At 41.9% G+C, this 17,326-nt stretch overlaps 1 protein-coding gene across 5 annotated transcripts in view; it reads left to right on the forward strand.

The window, feature by feature from the left end:
• The first annotated feature begins 4,223 nt into the window (after positions 1 to 4,223).
• Positions 4,224 to 17,326, forward strand: part of MEF2A (myocyte enhancer factor 2A) — an 80,862-nt gene continuing 67,759 nt past the window's right edge. For 2 of the 5 annotated variants that reach the window (XM_041418763.1, XM_041418765.1), the window contains exon 1: positions 4,224 to 4,552. The gene's annotated coding sequence lies outside the window, so the exon portion shown is untranslated. The remainder of the gene's footprint in view (positions 4,553 to 17,326) is intronic. The other 3 variants (XM_041418766.1, XM_041418764.1, XM_041418761.1) reach the window with 3 other exon arrangements.

Consider the following 17,326-nt stretch of genomic DNA (forward strand, 5'->3'; position numbering starts at 1 on the left):
ATTCTTAGACAAGCTGTGTCTGATCTAATCTTATGTACCTTGGCCACAAGTTTTGGAAAAACAAATATTCCCAAGGCAATCAGATTAGTGTGTATACCGTATAATGATGTGGAAATACTAGTGGTTTATAGAGAGCAGTTTATGGGATGGATTGAGTGAATTTAATTCATGCATTGTCAGGTAACTTGGACTTCAGTAAAACAAGGAAATCTTGATTTTATCTGCGTGTAGTGGAACATCAGGGCCAAAGAGAGTAACAGCAGCACTCCTGAGCACAGGCAGGGACCTCAGGGGACTTTGTTCCCAGCCAGCTCCCCGAGAGGACAGGCAGTGCTTGTGCTGAGGTGACCACGGGGTTAACAGGGTTACCCAAAGCCTTCATGGCCAGGAACCATTATCTGCTCCTCTCTGATTTCCTGCTCCCTAGGTGGGAGTCCCCCCTGCCCCTCTCCTTTGTTTCTAATGTGAGTTCCCATCCTGAAATGCTGTGAGTACAATTCGGTTTTGTTGCAATCAGTAGTCCCTTACAAAATCTTCATTCACAGAGTGTTTCCCCCATTGTAAGTGGAACAATGTTAGGAATTAATCTGGCCTGCGATTTGTAGGAACCTTGTTCTGAAAACCTTGTTCTTAGACCCCCCCCCTTCCCTTTGAAGGGTAACTTAATTGTTTGGCAAACATACAAAACCTACACAACATCCCCTACTCCTCTTACCTATGATTTTAAAAGTCCTGCAGTTTGGTTTTATGTAACATTCACCTCTAGAAGAATGGGGCTCAGATTCTCTTCTCCAGGACACAAGATGAAAAAGCTGATTTCTGGAATATAAGGAGCATTTGAAAGCAGGAAAAGCCATGGTACATCTCTGGAGTGGATTGTAAGAAGGTCCTAAAATGTAAGTTGGAAGTTAGTACAGATCTGATTTTGGTGGTAGTGCCTCCAAAATACCTTGAATGGGTGGGTGGAAATGCACTGGAACAGAGATGCAAGGGAAAGCTTTATTGCCATAACAACTGCTGGATGATGACTCTGTACAACTCTGAGGCTATTCAGTTAAAATTAAGAACACTGCTATCTTTTTCCCTTATCTTTCTTTATATTTGCTGTTGCTCTGAGTTTATTTCTCTTTGGATGTCATGGAAATTGCAGTGCCAGCTATATGGCCAAGGGAAGAGATTTCAGGGGGCTCTTTTCAGTCTCTGGGTTGTACAGAAGATGGGCAGAAATGCAGTCAGTGGTTGTTCCCTTTTCTCTCAGAAGTGATCCTGGCAGATGCTTGTGGTAATTTTTCCCTTGTCATAGTGACACTCCAGTGTGATGTTCTCTGGGGCTTTCTTACGTTGCTGCTTCTACAGTCTTACAAAGATTGCCATTTTTTCTCTGCAGTGTACAGTTTTCTTTCTTATCTACAGTTTTGCACCCTCTGTGTTATCCAGGAGAATCTGGCCTTTGCAGTTGTCCTGGAAATGAAACCCAATGCAGCCCCATCAGGGCAGGGAGTGATTTCAGTGGTTTTGATGCACCAACTCTTCTGTGACTTTATTCACGTCAGCCTGAGGGGTGACATTTTTCACTCCCTGTGACACGTCAGGACATCTGTGCCCTCCCCACCACCCATCCTGGTTCCCCACCAGTCCCAGGAGGGTTCTGCAGGAGCAGATGTGGCAGCACATCGCCACACATGGGAAAAAACCATCTGGAATTTCAACTGCAACCTGAATTTTGCACTTCCTTTTCTCAATTGTTACACAGGGCAGTGCTTCCAGCAGGGCAGGAAAGCATTTCAGTGGGAAGGAGGCTGCTCTGTGCCCCTGAGGTATTGTTTGCAAGGCTCATAGAGAAATCCCTTGAGCAACACATGCTCTGCTTATTCTTGTGGTGCCACTGAAAAGGACAGATTAGAACCAATTATTTATCTCTTTGGCTTCCTGCTCTATTTTTTGCCAGCTTGGAATAATATGTACTGAAAATAATTCATGAGTCTATCCAGAAGTCCTTGCTCAGGCCTTGCTTCAGTGTCTTACTCAAATTCCCACTGACTTTTAGAACTTAAATATTCAGTATTTTATCTTAACATCTTCTCAGCACATTGCTGTCAGGAGAGGATTTTATGGTATTAATCATTAGATTCTAGTAATAGACCTTACAGGTATTATGGATGATAGGTATAGTGAGGAAGGAGAGAATAAATCATATTCATCTGAAAATCAATGACTTTTAGACTGTTCACGTTAAAATTGAAACAAAACTGTGTGTATTTAAATATCTTCCTGATTATTACAGATCAGAAACAAGCAGTTTGGAAATGTGATTGTAGATGGCAAATATTTATATTTTGTTGTCTTTCTCACTTCTTGCAATCTTTTTCTTCTATCCACAAGAATAAGTGTGTATTCTTGCACTTCTGCTTTGAGCAAAAGGTGGATGTTTCAGCAGCTGTTCAACTTATTTACTGGCTGCACTTTTAAATCCAAACTAATCTGTACATTACAAACCCTGAACTCCAGCATTTCTGAGAGCTGTGAATTCCCGTTTCTGAAAATAGACAACAGAAATTGAAATTCACTTTTTGGGAACGATCATGGAGGATCCACCTTTTCCCATCCCTTGGTGCGGTCACCTCCCTGCCAGATGGGAGTTTCTGCCATCATTCCTGGCATCCCATTCCCTAACCTTCTGCGAGCTCCCTTTTTGTGTTCAGTTAATGACAGCATTCTGAAATACAAAGAACCCCTGTGATCCGTGTTTTCCAGGGACAGCACCCTTGGTTCTGGTGTCCTGGTTAGAGATGTGCCCTCTGCAGCCATTTGGAGCTGTGAAATGGCTCCTGTGGCTCCACTCTGAGCCTGTGGGTATCTCACAGGATAAATCTGGAAGAGCTGTAGAGCGCAGATGATTTTTGGCAAGTATCATTTTATCATCAAAATTTTATTTTTGGGTCGCTCTTCAGCTGCCGCCTTCTGTGAAGGAGAAAGACGCCCATTTGATGTCTTTTATTCTGTATTCCCGAGCAGTCTCCTCTGCTTGGAGCAGAATTAATGGGAGCTCTGGCAGGGATAACGTGAGGTGGGGATGGATGCGTGGAGCTGGAACTGAGGTGGACTCTCACCTTTGTCTGAGCGTGGAGACACAGCTCCTGTCCTCAGAGCTGGGAGATTCACAGCAAGCCAGGCAGAAAAATAGGAGTTTTTAAATCTCTGTCTGTACAGTAGATAGTCACTATACATACAACTAGATATAGTGTATATAATTAAGAGTGTATAATAATCCTATTTAGAGTATAAGCGTATAATAATTCTATTTAGAGTAGAATTAATATAGTGTACATGTACTGTATACCATCCATATATTTATAGTGCATATTATATGTAGTATACTGTATAAAATATATTATACTTATATATTTAATAGTATAATGACTTTATTTTAATAGTTTTGCTTTTACAACCTTGTCCTTGTTCAATTTTACCGGTGGCTATTTCTCACAATTATAATATATATATATTATAATATAGAGTATATATTATAATATATATATTAGATATATAAATAGATACATAGATTATACAGTAGATCTATAATATCAACTAGTGTATATATACATAATACATATATTTTATATATTGTATATATATTCCGTATACTAGACACACTGTGTTTATAGATACACCATGTATAAAAATGTATCTACATAGTATAGAGCGTGTATTTATATATATATTCACACACTATATGTATATATATGTGTGTGGGGGCGGTGGCGGTTGCAGAGGGTGACACTCACGGCCAGCTGGGCTGCAGTTTGGAGGGGCAGAGCCCAGCTGCAGGCTCACACGGGGGTGCCGGCCCCGCTCACCGGATTTGCTTTAATTGCCCCAAAGCCGCGCTCCCCCACAGGCCCCGCGCTGGCGCATGCGCCGCTCGGGGCGGGCCGGGCCCGCTGCGTCACCGCCGGCGCACCCGGCCCCGCGCTCTGCGCATGCGCGCACACCGAGCACGGGGAGGCGGGGCGTTGCCTTCCCAACGGCCCTGCCCTCGCTGGGCTCTGATTGGTCGTCGCTTCCCTCCCCCCCTTTCTGATTGAGCGCTCCGATGTCACTCAAGGAGTCCACGTTTCGCTACGCCCCGCCTACCAACTGCGCCCTGATTGGCGGGCTGTCCCGTGCGGGCGCTGCGATTGGCTGTGCACGCCGTCACTCCGGGGCGGGTCGGCGGGCAGGAATGTAGGCCCGGCCGCTCCCCGGCCCAACAAAGTAATCCGGCGATGCCTCGAGTGCGGAGCGCGGCCGTGCCCGTCCCGCTGCCCGCCGCGGGAGCACCGCGCCTCTCCCCGCCATCCCCGTTCCGTTCCGCCCCTGCCCGGCGCCGTTGAGCGCCCTTGGCCCTGCCGGAGCTGCGCGGAGAAACGTGCGGAAGGACACTGAAGAAGAGCTGTAGTTCCGGCCGCGGTCGAGCCTTGTTTCCCAAAAATAGCGCGGCGCGGTATCCGTGCGCCGGTGTCAGTGTCTCCTGAGGAGCCGCGGCGGGAGCGGAGCGAGCGGGGGAGCGGCGGTGAGCGAGGGGTCCCGGGGTCCCGGCTCCGCGCGGCCAGCGGGGCGTGTTCCCTCAGCCCGAGGCTCGGCCAGGGTCGGGGGCAGCGGCCGAGGGGGTGGCGGGATGGGAAGGGGGAAAGGAAGGAGGGTCCCCCCCCGCCGGCCCCATCCCGCTCTGAGGGAGCGCAGCGGGGGGAGCCGGCGGGGTCCCGGGGTGGGCGAGTTCCCGGGGCCTCCCCAGAACTTCCTGCGGGAGGGGATGGACATTTATGGGCCAGGCCGGCAGATCTGCCCGGGGACCGGGCGGGAGGGAGCGGAGGAGGGTGGGGTACGCGGCCCTGGAGCGCCCGGGGTGCGGGGAAAGGACCCTTTGTGCTGGGTGTCGGTGGGGAAGGCGACATCGCAGCGAGCGGGGAAGCGACAGGAAAAGCCTCCCCGGGAGCCCGTGCCTGGAATGCGCCGGCGGGAGCGGCCGGGGGTCGGCCGGGGGGAGCTGGGAATGCTTCAAGGAGTTGTGTGTGCGCCGCAGGAAGGTGTGCTGGGAATGGCAGGGGGAGAAGCGCTCCTGGTGCGTGAACCCCGGGGTGTTTTGTCCAGAGGGAGAAGGCTGAAGGTACAGCGGGGTTGTGCTGCCAGCAGGATTTTGTGCTCAGCGGCAGAAGTCGTGAGGAAAAAGGACTGGTCCGCTTCTGACTGGGAAGACTAATTTTTTTAAGTTTATGGAGCTGTCTTTTGCAATAAATTTTTTACCTGCTTTGAGATGCTAAGCGGCGAGGAGAGTGGAATTGCTCAGAAAAACTGACCATAGTGCCTTGTTTGACAGGTGATTAATATCAGAGTTGAGAAATTGGAGTTGTGTGGGGGAAGAAAAAGATCATTTAAGAAGAGGATTCTTTAAAATTGTTTAATGTAAAAACATTGTGTCCCATAGCCATGCAACGACTAAAATTGTTATGAGCAGTGGGGGAAAGGGGTTTTGGGAAGTACAAAGGAGGAAGGAAAAGGAATAATTTGTAAACAGTAGTAAGGAAAATAAAGTGGTTTGGTATGGAATTGGTAATGTAGATGTATTTATTTGAAACCTTTTTGACAGTCTGGGAAATTTTTATCTAGCATGAGGAGGGCTATGAGTTTTCTGCCTTTATTATGTGAACTGTCTACACACAATTGTTCCTTATGCCATAAGTTTATTTTTTTATTTTTAGGAACTAGCCAGCTATATTTTGTTAGATAATTCTGGTGTCTTCTTATTGGTATCTGGTATTTAAATACCCATGCAAAAGATGTCAGGGCAACATTCCTGTCATCTAGTCTGTCTGTATTTAAAATGCCTTTTACGTGTGAGAATGTAATATTTAGGTTTTTTTCCTCCTATCTCACAGGTGATTTGCATTTGGGGGAGAAGTGTGAAGTTCCTCATTTAAGCTATTTTTTTTCCATTGAGGTGTTAGAATATGTGCAAAATGACATGTTATTCAATTACATAATTTAGAAGGATTATAATAAATTAGAATAAAGGATGTAATGTCAGTGCTTTTGTTCACTAAAGGGTATCATTATTAAATGATATTTTAAAATTCTCTACTTGTTAAGCCAGCAAATCAAAAATAAGAATGGAACAAATTTTCAAGATATTAAGGGATTATGATGGTGCTGTACAGCTGGAGATGAGCATTTTTTGACTGAGGGCATTCAGTTTGGAATTTCATAGAGAAAATAACCCAGTGCCCTGGTCAGTTATTTTTCTCCTCCATAATTCTTTCCCACATCTGTAGTTGTTGTCGTCCACGTGTAGAGGCAGGGGAGGATCGCCGGTAAATGGGAACAATCCCTCAATGTCAGGGTCAGGCTCTGCCTCAGGACAGCTTTGTTGTGCACGAAACTCCTTCCCTGTGCCCCTGGAGCTGATCTAAACCAGTCTGAACATTGCAGCGTTTCTGTGATTTGTTTGTGAGCAGACATTTGGAGATGCTGGTGGAAATGCATCAGCTTTTTTGGCTGTTTGCTTGTGCTGCTCTGTTTTTTCAGTGTGTGTTTAAAGCGGTGTGGTCACCGCTCACCTCCGAGTGAGTGGTGCCATGGAATGCTTTGCATATGTGCAGATCTCTGGATTTAGATCCCTAGAATATGAGTTTCTTTCTCTGTGAAACCACAGATGGAGAAGAAAGTGAACGTTGAATTTTATGAACTTAGAGAAATTGAGTCATGTTGGACTAGCACAATGAGGAGGACATGGCTGCATTCAAACTGGAAATAATTCTGGAGAACAAAACGGCTCATTATGGCAGAAGACTCATCTTATTTAGAAGCCTTTGAGCTGAAGTGTGTGTGGTTCACCTTAAACTGGTTAATGCGGGCAGCAGAGATTTTATGGGTTTATTTTAGAATGTTGGCCACGTTTCTCAGATAACTTGTTGATGTCATTCTGTATATTCTGGGCCCAAGTGCTGCTTCAGAGAGCCTGGAGGCACCACTCTGCTCTGTGAACAATGCCGAGCTACCTTGCCTGCTGTCAGCCATGCCCTCCTAACAAAACACAGCTGATTAATTCTCCAGAGTACTGAAAGAAGTGTAGTCTAATGCTGTGTAATGAGCAAATCTGTATTAGTTTGGCAACTTTTTTTCCTAAATATGTTATAATTCGTTATAATTAGTTATAACTGTGGTTTGTTATTCCTTGCTTGAGAGATGTCCGTGGGGTTTAGTTGAATTTTAAAAGTATATGTTTTCTAAAAATTGCCATTAGCACATTTTACTCGCCTCATCAAATTCTCAATTTTTTATTTTTAAAGGATTAAATATTCTGTGTAAACCTTGGGCTTTAGGCCTACTGAGTCCTGACAGCAGCCTGGTGATGTTGCAAAGCACTGGGATCTGCTTTTCCTTCTCATTGCAACAAATCTTCCTTTGAATTAATTGGAACATCATGTGGCAATGTATGTGCTTCTTAATGCACAAATCGCTTTAAGTTTTCACATTTATTGTATTGGAAAGACATTACTTCACATGTGTAATAATGTGTTCTTCAATGGATCAAATGGAACAAAAGTCAAAATCTCTGTCTGCGATAATATGGATGAATTTGGTGCTTTGTGTTCAGGTTTGGTTCCTTCAGCTCTGCTGAAGTAACCAGGGGATATAAACACAGCACTCCCTTTTTTCATGTGTGCCTTCCTGTGCACTGCCAGGCCAGCAGTGATTACCTGAATGGATTTGTCACTGTTACTGAGGTGGTGCTGATGAGGGGATAGTTTAACTCTTGCTCCTGCCACTGAAGTGAATAAAGACTTTGAAGGTGTGTAATAGTATGAGGTTTTAATTTAGGTGTCTTGAATTTATACTCAGAATCCCCTTGGTTGAAGGTGCAGTCAGATGTGAAATAACTAAAGGTAGCTGGTTTTTCTCCTGGATGTTTGCAGGGTGGTTTGGGTGTCTTAGGAAGTTTGGGAGATGACACAAGACGTTCTTTCACTTCTCCCCCAAGTTAGCTTTGTTGGCCTTTCAGTAAAAAACTTGATGAAATTTTTTTTGGACAGATGATCAAAATATATTTTAGGTCATTAATGCAGTATACAGTGCAACAGAACAAAATAGTATTACTGAGAGTTCAACCCAGCCTTCAGCTGTGTGATGTGACTGTTACCCTCCCCCCAGCATGTGTTCTGTGCTACAGCACCAGCTAATAAATAATGAGCTCGTAGTCTGCAATAATAGATTTTGCTTCATTTATTTGAAAGTAAGCATCTGATCTAGATTTCTACCTCTGACCACTCTCCTCATCTGGTGCTTTCTTATTTTAACACTTGATCTTTCAAGTTACTGCTTAGGGAGTTGAAAAGAAGAAATTTTTTTTTCTCTCCATATTAAGGCATTAATTTTTTCTTTTAAATCAACTGTATTCTTTTGGCTTCTGTGTAATCATTCTACAGGAGTGTTTCTAGATTTCTTTATATTTAATATGTAACTTTCTTTAGAAATATAAACCCTGTACTGTGTACTCTCATTTCCATTTGACACTAAAGAGGAATTAACATCTTGCAAGACTCCTCTGTTCCTGAGATTTCATCCCTGCCTGTCCAAGATAATCACCTAGTTAGAATACTTTAAATTATACATAGAATATATATATACATATATCAATATATATGTTCTTTTCTCATTTTATTCTTAATGTGAGTCTACAGTGAAGAATTAGGAAGGAGTTTTATTAGAATAAGGCAGGCTAAATTTTGTGACCACTCTTTTTCAAAATTGTAATGCAGGGGAATACTGAACCTTTTCTATGGGAGCACTTTGCTTTTTGTTCCATGTGTTGTAGCAGTACAAACGTGCCTCTATGATCAGAAGAAAATATGTCCCTCTTAATAAGAGTGTGATTAATTGAATTATTTTTCAGGGAATTAACTACTTTATATTCAAAATGTTAGTGATGCTTAATTAGGTAGGTCTCCCAGTTATATTTGCCTCTGTCCCTGGAGAGCTTTTGAATTCTGGCAAAGTCCTTATGGGCCAACCTGGAAACTTGAAAATGTGTTCTGCATTACTTTGTGATTTCACGAGGAGCTACTGAGAATTGTTGCATGCCTATTTGAAGTAGAGTGAGATAAAAAGTAGGTGCTAGGAATTACCAGCCAAGCAGAGTCGTGGAAAGGTGCTTGCTGTAGGTGTCTGTGTACCAGGCACTGATGACAAAGCATCTTTTCCTTTCTTTCTAATCAGGAGCTAATTGACTCAGAGAAAAATGTGTCATGGTCAGAGATCATCTAGGAGTGGGTGTGTGGAATGGATGGCTTTGTGCTTGTGATACTTTTATGATGATAATACAGGTGAAGAAGAATTTTTTTTCCATTTATTTCAAATTTCTTGGAGTGTTTGTGTAACTCAGTTTCATTTGAAAACCACATTGCTTCTGACACCATAATTTAGGATTTCATAGACTGGACTGGTGTTATTTTTATTATTTGAAAGCTCACTGTCGACCTGGGAGAATACGTAAAGCAGAGGTGTCATCTGTACCTGCAGTGACACTTGCAGGCTGTGGTCAGGCCCAGGGCTGAGCTTTTGTACCAATATACACAGGCCTGATCTTTTAGTTTTCTGTGATCACTTTGTGTTTGGAAGGTCAAGGGGGTAAAGTTATTAAACTTGTAGCTATATAATTGTGTAAGCATGTCTGTAAATGAGCTGTGCTGGGGCTGTGCTGTTACACATTTCTTTCTTGAATACTGTGGCATACAAAACTGAGAAACAGAATTCAGAGGAGATTGTTTTAGTGTCCCTTATGGTATGGAAGAATTACAAACAGTTGTAAGAGAAGAGAATAAGCTAGAGGCTGAACCTTCAGGGACTCAGATATACACACAGGTCCTAAAGGTGAGGGGTCAGAAAGGGCACAACAGACTTGTCTTGGCAATGTCCATTAGAGAAACTTTTGGAAGGTGTCAGGAGAATGTGACTTTACACCCTGTGTCACACAAAATCTACAGTAATTGAGCCCAAGAGCTGAGAAAAAAAAAATTGTAATATTTTTTCCCCCTCAGATATATTAAAAAAGTGACTGTTTTTCAGTGGTTATCTTTCTCCAGATGTTTTGAATTGTATTTAATAGACCATCATGTGGAAAACTTGTATGGTATAGTTCAGATGCATTGTATGAGGTTATCAGCATGAGGGACATCTTGTTTTTGGTATCATTCTTTCACAAGCAACTGCCTCTTCCTGATATGACTGCATGCATCCTGTTTTAAAAGCTGTGAGCTGACAAGAATGACTGCTAATAATTTGGTGTATAGAGCAGTTTAAAAATGTTGCTTCTTCCAGTGTGAGCTTTCAAAGCAATGCGTCTTCTGAGAGTGTTTGAGAAAAGGGGATGTTCCATCATCATTGTTCTTTTATTATCTTGTCAGGCACTGAGGGTAATAAACTGAAATTTTCAGAATTTTTATTTTTCCTTGAAGCTGTTGAAATTATTCTGTAATGGTATGAGGTTTTAATTAAGTCAGGTGTCTTAAATTTATATTCAGAATCCCCTTGGTTTCAGGGTGAAAGAGGGGAAGTCAGAGGTACAGCACAAGATAATTTGTTTCACTTGATGCCTACAAAAAAGGAAAAGCGCTTTCTTCTAAAATTTCTGAGCCTATAGGCTGTCAAATTATGTTTGTTAGTCTGAGTTTAATAATACACGTATTTATTTAAACAGTTGGCTTCAGGGATTTGAAGCTTTTGAGTGCAGAATGATTTCCTCTGAGAGACTTTGTTAATATCCTCCTGTGTTTCTTTTGAATATTGGGGGTTTTTAATATTTTGTCTTCTTGTTGTCCTCCTTATCTTTGTTCATAACATTCCAAATGGTGTTGTCTTAAATTTTTGTCATTGAAATGCATGTGAAGATCTTGGCTTTGAGAGGTGTTGGGCTATGAAAAAAGTGCCAGCAGTAAAAGTATTAATGGTTTTCATTAGGAAGCACTAAATTAGAACTCCTCCTTCAGGGGAAGGAGACAAAATTGTGGATGGCTGAAGAAAGATGTGGTCAGTTGATGGAAGCAAGAATTTGCTGAATATTGGAGATATGGAATGTGGGTGATTTGCAGAAGTTGTAATTATGAACACAAATGCCCTGAAAATTCCTGAGGAACATGTAATGGCTTTGGATGTCATAGAATAATAATGAGTTTTAAATAGGTGCTTGTTGTTTCCTTTGTCACAAATATGAAAACTGCTAACCTGAATAGCTGTTTAAAAAAATGGAAAACTATCAATTGGAACAACTGAACTTTAAAAACTATTTTATCAAATCTGTATTACAAAATCATGTAGAAGGCACTTGTTCTTAGTGAAGCACAGAGGAATTTAACAAGACTCACCAGGCTTTGTATTGGATTTAATGTGAGATGAAATTTGAGGAGGGCAGAAACAACAAGAATTATCATAATTGATAAATGATTTTTTTCTCCCTAAAGAAAGAAGAAAAGCTAATGGTCAGTGTTTCTGTTCATCACTGCTAATTCAGTATCTTCAAGAAACCAGTAAAATGTGGTATTGAAACAGTTGGAAACTCGGGATTTTAAAATGGAATGTTCCTGAATATTGAAGTCATTTAGGTGCTGTATGCAAAATAGGAGGAAAGTACCTTAAAAGACTAATGGTTTGTTCAGGAGGTGAAGCAGGGTAATGGGAGAGTTGCAAATTCCAACTACCGCTCCTGTCATGGCATTCTGATGCTCCTGGTGACTCCTGGCTGAATTTTTTCTAGGCTTATCTCCAAAGGAGACTTGGGTTCCCGGTGGGATGAGATGTAACCAGATATCCCGCAGTTATCCCCAAGCTGCTTCCAGTAAATCTTCCCGCACCCCCCTCGGCTGCCCTCGCTGGGAGGCGGCTCGCCTTTAGTGGGTTGCAGACCCTTGTGCCTCTGTTTGTAGTTTTCCCCTTGTGTTTTTGCTGAGGAGTTGGACTCCCGTCCTGTCGAGTTAAGCCTAGTGGTGACATCCTTGTTTTTACACTTCTCTCCTGAGGATGCTCTGAACTAGTCCACCCCGTTGTTGTCACACACATATTTACGACGAGTTGTGTGTTAGCACGAGGTGCTTATGTCAAACTTGCACTAGATTCCAGCAGGCAGTGCAGAGTCATTCCCTTGAGAAGCTGCCATGGGAGAGGGGATCGGAAGGTTCCTACAAAGAGGTTCAAGCAGAAATTGCTTTTTCTTCAAAGCTGAGGGAAGGGCTTGCGATCCGAGCCCAGATCCCCCGCTCGGAGCCCCCGCAGCTCCCTCTGGTGATCCCGGCGTGCCCGTGCAGCCCCGGGGGCTTGGCCGAGCCTCCGATGGGCGAAACCATCAGCTCCTGCCACGGGACTGAAGGAACACTTCAGAGCAAGCCGAGGCTGCAGCCAGCCTCGTGTTACTCTTGGGTGCCATTGGGTTTTCTGCCTTTTTGTTTTATTCTTTTCACCATCTAATTTTTGTCTCGGGGGAGATGGAAGTCATTAAAGGATCTGTAGACTGTTCTGTTAACGCTGGCTCTGGGCAAGTGTAACCAGTGTGATTGCATGAGATAAAAGGATTCCAGCTCTATGGCTGTGTTGCTGAGGAGCAAGTGAAGCATGGTATGGGGAAGAGGGACGAACAAAGAGTGTGTATATGAAAATTTTTATTCTGTGTTCTGTAGCCCATTTCATTTATGTTATTAAAATATGGAGAAATAGTGGAAGCAAATTTAAAATTGGTCTGAACTGTAATAGTAAAAAAGTGATTTTGCAAGTAATAAAATGTGGAGAATTTGCATTTCCCTTGTTTTTCAACTCTTCTGTTATTCCCTGATCTTTTAGAGTATCCCCTCTTTTCAGTGTGTTTCTCTTCAGTTCTCCACTGAATAATCTGAAATGTGTGCCAGCTGTGGCCAGGCTGAGCACAGCTGCCTGCTGACTGCCCAGGCATCCCCCAGGCCCTGCTGCCTCTGGTCACTGCAGGGCTCTGCTCTGCCCAGGACATCTCTGCAAATGCCAGCTCAAAAATTCTGCAGCACTTCTGGGAAATCTCAAAAATAATCGATGCACTTGCTGTAGTACTTGGTTAAAACTGACCAATATAATCAGAAACCGTTAATGAGGGAGAAGAGACTGTGGTGAAGTAAACCTCATTTTATTAAAAAAGCAAGTTATAAAGCTGTGGAAATAGATCTGTGTTCAGGGTTTTAATGCCATCATTGTGGGTGCTCTAGTCTAATATCAGCAAACTCTTAAGTTTTTATTTAATTTTACTAAAATAAGACTTAAAGTCAGGGTCATTTAAAACTGCATTCAGTTTCTTAACTTGCTTTGTTTTTAATGTATTTGCTTGTTCTAAATATCATGTTAGGCTGAAATTCATTAGTTCAGCAAAATAAATATATCTTCATTTTGATGAGGCGTGCTTTTTAAGTTCATGGGAAGATAGGAAGACACAAGGAAGAAATTCCAACTATCTTCTTAAGAGATATAAATAAATTTGTCTAAAGCCCCCACTTCACCTCCTCCCCCATGTGATGCTCATATCTGTGCTTTATGTAGGACTTTCTGGATCCAATTTTTTTAACAAGTTTTAAGGGCTGAATTTTTCTATAATAAAACCTATCACAATATTGCTGGGTACTGTCTGAGTAGTTCTCAAAAGAAGTTTTTACCTGCTTTTGAGTCATTCAGTCCTTGAATGAAATGTTAATGAGAAGATGATCTGATAAACTTCTTGAAATCTTTCCGTGCAACGAACTCCTAATTGAGGATTTTCCTTCAGATCTGTTTGTTTTAAGGCACCTAAGTTGTTTTTTTGTAGCTGTCTTGCATGCATGTAGATAATGCCTACAAGCAAGCCACAAAGGTCTTGGTGTGTTGTTTTTCTGAGGCTTGAATGACTAATTTTCTGAATGTGTAAGTAGCAATAGCCTTTCGTGTGAAGTTCCTTTTGTGCTTGTTACGGCTGTAGAAGCAGGAGAAAGTACAGAAGTAAAGAAAGCACAGCCTAAAATTCAGAGCTGCAGTCTGATGAGGAATCCTCCCAGCTTATCTGGAAGAGCTGAGATCACAGTTCTTGCTTCTGTCTTACCTGTGCTTCTCTGCTTTTAATTCTTCGTGGTCTCCTCTGCTTAGTCTTAGTGGCTTATAAGATTTTTCAGTGGCATAATTAGCTTATCTTAAAATAGTCTGATCTGGTGGCAGTATTGGGACAATGACGGGACAGCCAGCCCAGCCCAGTCACACACAGCCAACCACAGAGATGTGTCAGTGTTTGGGCCACTCAGCAGGAAGGGAGGAGTAGGTGAAAATCTTTTGAGGATATAAATGGACCTTGAACATGAATGATTCAGTTCACCTGTGCTAGGATTTACACACGTTTTCCTTCAGGAATTTGGCAACAGCCTGATAAAATAACTAGAAAGCATCTTCTCCTTGCTTTCAACCAAGATACAAGTGGAATGCAAACAAAAAAATTAAGTTCCAGTTCAGTTCATTTCCTTGGGTTCTTTTTTATATTTGTAGCATTCGTGTCTGCTCTGTTTATCAGCCCTCACACTTCAGAGAGTGAGCCTCATCTTACCTCAGATGCCTTGGTTCAAACTTACCAGTGTTTCAGGTCTGAGACCTTTAAATTTCGAAGTGTCCGACCATTAACGTTTATACTTCCTTGAGACTGTATCTCTGGGCTTCATACTTTCTATAATTGTCTTGTTTTGTCTTCATTTCCATCTCTCTAGACAAATACAGATTTAGACAAGGGCACAATTGCATGTGTTAATGAAGATTGTTGTAGGTACACCGGTTCTGAGGGGTAAACTCCACATTTAAAATGCCTTTCTTGGAAGAGCTGCTGCTGCAGTTGCTATCGTGGTTGCTACAATCTTGAACAAGGGATTAGAATACTTTTTATTTCTTGTTACTATGCAGGGAAAGGAACTTGATCTACATTACATTCAGGATGTCTCTTGTGAGTGATTTATTCTGTATTTTCTGAAAGTTGTCCCTTTCTTTAGATTTCAGTAGAAGAGTACTTTTTCTGAAATTCATAAACTCCCTAAATTTATGTGCCACTATCATGATTTTTTTGTTGATTAAAAATGGATTTCAGCATTTCCCTTACAACTCACTCATTGTTGAAATAGTGGCTCACGCTAGGGCACCCCAATATTGGCTACTCTTGACTGCAAGGAGAAAATTTAGTTTTGTTATTTCAGTGTGTAAAATGCTTTTTAGGGAAGGTTTATTCTCTTTGCCTTGATACCTGGGGTCTAATGAAACTTCTATGTTTACACTTTCAGGTACTGCATTTTCATCTCTTAAACCCTGCAAAAAAAAAAATCTAGTAAGAGATGCTTTTGTTACATTTGAGTTTGCAGACCTTCATTGAAAAACTAGTTTGGACTCTGCAAGACATAGTTGAAAACAAATTCTTCTGCTAATGTTTGAGTTCTGCTTCCAGGTGGATTTGATGTACTACCTCCATGCAGGAAGTGAGAAAAGGAGTTTTAACTATACATTAATGTCTTGCATATGCTGCAGTGTTCTTTGAGCTTGTCTTGTAAATGGCTGTAGCCAGGCAAGCCCTCTGTGTAGTTTAATGTTTAACTCTGGTTTTATTTTGTTGCTATTGCTGGTGCCCTTACGCATGCAGATAGAGTTGCACTATAACTGAGGCTGGGTGGGGAGACTAGCCTCTCTTCCTGTTTAAGCTGTGGATCCCAAAGGCTTGGTCTAGGCATGATTTTAGTAACATTAAATTAAATTTAGTAACAAACTACTTTATAAGGTCCACTTACTCCAGTGCAACTTCTTAGACTACTTTAGATAAAGTCACCTTCCAGTGGGATTTGGGACATTTCTTGTAATGCTTAGTTCTTTGTGTTGTGTGTATGGAGTTGGGTCTTGTTCCTTTCTTTTCTTTTTTTCCTGCTTTCTCCCACATTCATTAACTGTGCTTACAATGAGTTTTCAGTGAATTAGTGTCAATGTTCCAGTGAAATCCTTGGCTGTACTGATGACGTAAGTGGTGGAGATCTTATTCTGGAATTCTTTCTACTGTCTCCTTGTGTCTGTTAGACCTATTTAGATGAAAATGCTGTAGGCCAATGGCATTGCCTGTGTGCTTGTTCCCTGCTATAATATTAATGTTTATGTCTTAGAGGTATTAGTAGAGAGATTATTAGGAGGGGAAGTCTAGCACAGAAAAGCTTCCTGTGGATGACAGGATGCAGTAGTGGTGAATTCTGTCAGGGTTCCCATGGCAGTGAATGTGTTTTCTTTAATACACATTACTCAGATCTTGCTATTGTCTTTATAATACAGCGTGGTGGCTGTATTATTGTCAATACACAAGTTGCCTTAGCAAAACCTTTTGAAGCGCTGTAAAAAAATACATGAAACCATGTTTGGCAAAAAATGCTGAAGGGTTTTAATGGTTCCTGAGTGTGTAGGGAACAGTCTTTTTCCCCTTTTGGCAGTCACATGAACTTTTGAATCCAAGTCTTTGTCTCCTTCTCCTCTGCTGTATTCACATACAAAATTAAATTATTTAACTTTAATTTTAGCAATAGGAGACAATTTGAGCATAATTAAAGCAGTGTATCTGTCTAAATGAGTGATACCTAATTGGATTGGCATTGTTTAGAGAGCGTGTGCAGTCATTCTTTGTGAATCTGTACATTTCTCTTTTAGATCTGCAATAAATATTGAAGTATCACTGTTCAATCTAATGAACGTAGGTTTAGATCTGCACTTTGATTGCTGCTCTCAACTTCCAGTTGGTTGAGATGCTGTTCTGCAGTTTCTGCTTTCAGCCTTCTTACTGCCTGGGGTTCATACTCTGCCTGTGGGGAGATGCACTCGCTCTGGAGATGCTCAGAGTCATTTGGATAATGAGAATGATAATATCCATACCATTTTAAGAAAATTTTTAAAAAAGTGTTCCTGGGTTCTAGTGCCCTTTTGCTAGTCTCAAGCAGTTTATTTATGAAATCTCCTAAACTAGAAGATCCTTCACCCACATCTGAGGTCTGTGTATCCCATAAACAGGCCTTGGCTATTTTTCATGTACAGTACCTTCCTGGACTTAATAACACTGTCATTTAAAAGACTTGGCAGGGCACTATACTGAAGAGGAATACAATAGGAAAAATATTACTCATTAGATCTGTCTTCTGGATTAGTCCAAATTTGGGGAAGTAGTCTGTCTGATTCCCTCAGACCTCAGATCCCCTCTCAGATCAACAGTAAAGCTCTGTTTTGATAAATGTAGATAGGTAGATGTATACAGGACACCTTTAAA

The sequence above is a fragment of the Onychostruthus taczanowskii genome, unplaced genomic scaffold (assembly GCF_017590055.1).
Source record: "Onychostruthus taczanowskii isolate IOZ18803 unplaced genomic scaffold, ASM1759005v1 scaffold6, whole genome shotgun sequence".
Taxonomy (NCBI): Eukaryota; Metazoa; Chordata; class Aves; order Passeriformes; family Passeridae; genus Onychostruthus; species Onychostruthus taczanowskii.